Source organism: Rhipicephalus sanguineus, chromosome 1 (genome assembly GCF_013339695.2).
Source record: "Rhipicephalus sanguineus isolate Rsan-2018 chromosome 1, BIME_Rsan_1.4, whole genome shotgun sequence".
Lineage (NCBI taxonomy): Eukaryota > Metazoa > Arthropoda > Arachnida > Ixodida > Ixodidae > Rhipicephalus > Rhipicephalus sanguineus.
Window position 1 is genome coordinate 208464717 of NC_051176.1, and position 4403 is coordinate 208469119.

Sequence of the window (4403 nt, forward strand, 5' to 3'; positions counted from 1 at the left end):
CTGGGCAGCAAAGGCTTAAGAACACAAAGTACGGGACGCCTCTCGATTGCCTTCATCCACGTAGAAGATTACCGCTTCTGAGTTTTTTTTAAATACTGCTGCATGATGGGTGGAAAACACTGTATATGTTTGCCAGCAAATTGCCCAACTTGTTCTCTTTATTCTTTTTATCTGTACCAATAACTTACTGTGTTCTGTACAATATCACTCTTATTAGTCAAATTAGAGTAATAAAAATAATATCTCGAGGAATCAACTGAGCAGTAGTGCCTTTTGTGAGGCGTAAGCTCAGTTGTCACGCGCACAGAAAAGGGGGCTGATGTCTATTTTATTTTTTATAACATAATGCTCGCACTGTATGGATAGAGGCAGGGTATGTGAGAAAAAAACAGCAAAAGGAGATCCACAGCATAGCGATAGGTTAGATAAAACACAGAATACATAGGTGATATGTCAGACAGCTTACCCAATGGGAGTATTTGGCGTATATTGTGGTCGGTTTAACTCTTTTATTGTTCTGGCCTATCGTACTGCTTTAGTTTGGCCCGTCGTGTGACGTCTAGTTGCCAGTTACGACAGGTACTTGTTGAAGTCGACAGCGAGCTCTCTAGTCAGGTGCAAGCATAGGAATCGAATCGACTGAGATGTTCAGCTCAAATGGAGTAATATGACAGCGTTACATTTCATTAGTTGAGAGGGGCAGTCATTCCGGCAATACTTCATTGTAAATTAATTTAACAACCTTCTTTCTATATGTTGAATCTTTTTAATGCTTGAGGTGAGTGCTTAGACCCAAGGAAAAATTTCAGACTCCGGAGACTCATAAGCTGCAGAGCCTGATATGCAACTCGAATACTACGCTTCCCATACAGCTTGGCCTCAAAGTCCCACATTCCACTGAATGTTGACAGGAGCAATATTCAAAGCAGGCGTTCGCCAGAACGCTGATGAGCACTGCTCATTAAATGTTACTTTGTTTTCGCGAGTGTGAAAATGGCGGGGTGAAATTCAAAGATCCCCAACGAGTCATGCTCAAGAGTTCGCAGAAATACATCCCAAGAGCAACGCCTCGACGATGCCACACGCAGCACTATTGCGAAGAGTCGGCTCGCTCTTTTGAAGAGTAGCTAGAAGCGAGGCAGACCGTTGTGTGTGTGCAACGCAAGTGGTCGCAGGAACGCTAAGAGTGGCGTTGTAAATCTCGGAGGCCATGGCATCGACTAGCACAATTCTGCCTATTCCGCTTCATGGCGCTCGTAAACCAAAGCCGTAAAGGAGGGCCCCTGGGCTAATAATGTGTGTGGACAATATATTGCTTCTAGCAGAGAAAGCAGGGGATTTATTTATAGCGCCCTGAGATACGGGTGGCAGTTATAAACGACATCCTTCTACCTCAATTTCAGAAGAGGGAAGTCGGAAAATATGGTTTTTATTGAAAAGACAAGTAATGATATGGTCTGAATTAACGCTCAGCCCGGCACTGATAGTAAAGCATAGTAAGTACCGTTGTTTTGCGCATTGTCGGCTCTCTCTTCCCTCCATTTCACCATGGAGCTCAACGAAGTGACATCAGAACGTGCTTTATCGTTCTCGTCTGGGGATTGCATTACGTTACCATCAACGCCTTTCCGATTATTCAAGAAAAGCAAAGGCGCCGCGTCATCTGCAGCTCCGGGCGGGAGATGATCCGAAACGCGTACGTTCGCTCACTGTACCTGCACCCAGAGCCTAGTGTAGAAGAAACGACTGCGACAGTGAGCGATCTTCTTAGAGTCAGCGTGAGCTTGGTGATGGACGTGAACAAGGAGATAAAGGAGAATGACGGGAACGCTTCGACGCCCTCCCGAAAGCGCCCGCAAAGGGCGGGCATGAGACGACGCACAGACGTGTACGACGATTTCACGAAGTGCGCGTTGCGGTCTTTCGTGCCTCGGCAGAGATCCCAACAATGAAGGCGATTGCCGGGGATTTCAACGCTAGCGGCGATGTTACTCCCCTTAAGCCATGGACTGTTCCATGACATGGGGTTCAGGTACGACAAGTGGGGCGGAACTAGCGGCCCACCAGCCCACGCGGCCCACGAGCCCACGAGCCCAATCAATTCTGTAGCAGGTGACGCTAGAGATTATTGTGCGACATTATGTAAATGATAATAAAGGCGAGTGTCAGGTACAGGAAAAGACGTTAATATTGCCCTTGTGAGGTCATGTAACTGAACCCTGGGTGGCTGGCTGGGCCGAAATCGTCTTCTGATAGAGGCTTAGGAACAAAAACCTGCTTCAGTGTCTCAACCCCGACCTCATTTGCTCCGCATATTTCAGCAGTGTGTCTGGTTTTGTCTGACCCAAAAGCAACTTCTGATACAGCAGTGAGGACAAGAAAAGTTGCTTCAGTGTTTTATTTCTTGTTTGATTCTGTTTAGCTTCTATCTGGATATCTGCTTTCTTTACAGGAATAAGGATAAATAGATTTTATCTGTTGTAGAATCTGCTGGATCAAATGTAGAGGCATGACGTTAATAGAAACAATACCCCAAAGATTTGGGAAAGGCGAACGTGATGTGTTAATCTATCCTCGAACGTGGGATTAATTGCATGCAGTGCACACCTTTGGCAAGATAATTTTTTCCTGAACGTATATGATTGCGGCTCTCACGTGACAAAGAAAAGACGATACACGTTGAACAGTGGCACAAAAGTACACACCAGTTTCAGCGCAGCGATGTGTAACATGATCCAGTGGCTGAATATATATGCGAATATATATGTGAACGTTCCAGTGGCTGAATATATATGCACGTTTTCAACGGATCCACTCATAATCCACATCTCATACACCACCAGGGCAGATATATTCTCTTTTTGGCTTAGATCGCTAAGTAGGCCTTAAAACACACTATCACCTGCTGTTTAAATTAAATGGACACTAAAGATAAGCAATGAATCGGTTTAGATAGATAAATGGTGCTCTTAGAACTCTAATGTCGTTAATTTCGCCATCATAGGTTTATTAATAGAGGAGAAAATCAAGTTCAATGTTTAATTTTTAAATGTCGCACCGAAATCTCCCCGCGTGACGTCATAGATTCCAAAGTGTATTTATCGTATTTAGGAGCCATTGGCTCAACAAAATTACCCCAAACTTGGTATATTATGTCTATGACCCCCTCAGAGGACAATGTGTTTCATTTTTACCGATTAGGAACTACCTAGTCCCTAGTAGGCGCCGTCAAAGCATGTGATGTCACGGCGAATGGTGCGAAAACTTCAAGGTGGCATCGCCGCCCACATTTAGTTTTTGCGCGTTTTCTCGCTTACTAAGCGTCTTCTCGCAGCAAGCGTGGTGTTTTTGGTATCGTGAAAGAGTACTTTACTAATCAGATACAAATCGTTTTGCTCTTTAGTGTCCCTTGAAGCATCACTTGGTGCGCTCTCGTTGTGATATGCGCTCCCAGTATATGTAAAGACATCTTAAAATTAATTTTCCGAGTTGGGTTGTGAACAGCGCTGCGGCAAACAGCGGCTTGCTGTTCAACTTGGCGTCCACGATGGCCAACACAGCTGGAGTAACCAGCCTCTCATGCAGCTAACTGCTCCAGCAGCTCCTTCTGACACAACAGTGAGAATGGGTGAAATGCTGACAAGTTTTCTACCGTGAATGCTCTATTTAGCGTCACAGCATGTGCGCATGGAGACGATCATGGCAGCAGCAGTTTCTTAATTTGAAGAGTAACTTATGTAAGTCACAAACAGAAGGCGAACAGTGCCCATATCACTGCCATAGAGCACATTTCTCATACAGAGAATTCGACTTGGTGCATAATATGCATGTTTATGGGCAGGAGAAGTTGCAGGGTGTCCTATTTGATTGCAATGGCGCGTTTCATTGCTTCGCGTGCATTGTTGCAGCCGTCCATATGCGAAATCTACCTGCTGAAATGTCACTACTTCGAAGCACCGCCTACTCACGAAGAAAAATACGAGAGAACCAAAATGACCGTACAGTGGTAATAATCATGTGGAATCATTTTTATAAGCATAGACATAATGCAAACACAGAGCACATCCATATTAGTGTTTAATTGACAAAAATAACTGCTCCGACAAAAAATACGCCCATGAAATTAACATATTTAACAATTCAGTCTCAACCTAACCGAGGAACATGAGATATAAGAGGTAGCAGATTAAATCACGCTACTAAGCAGACTGCTCGCACCCATTCGCGATCAAAAAGCGCGAAAATTCAGCTTTCTCTATTTGGCGACTTGATTACAGCTTGGGCGAATGCGCTTGCGCCCGACATGAACTTGGGACACATGGCTCAATATATGCATATGCTCCAACCGAATGCAGCGCGCATGGCCGCTCTGTTTACGTGTCGCCCAAGGCGTTAATGGAGCT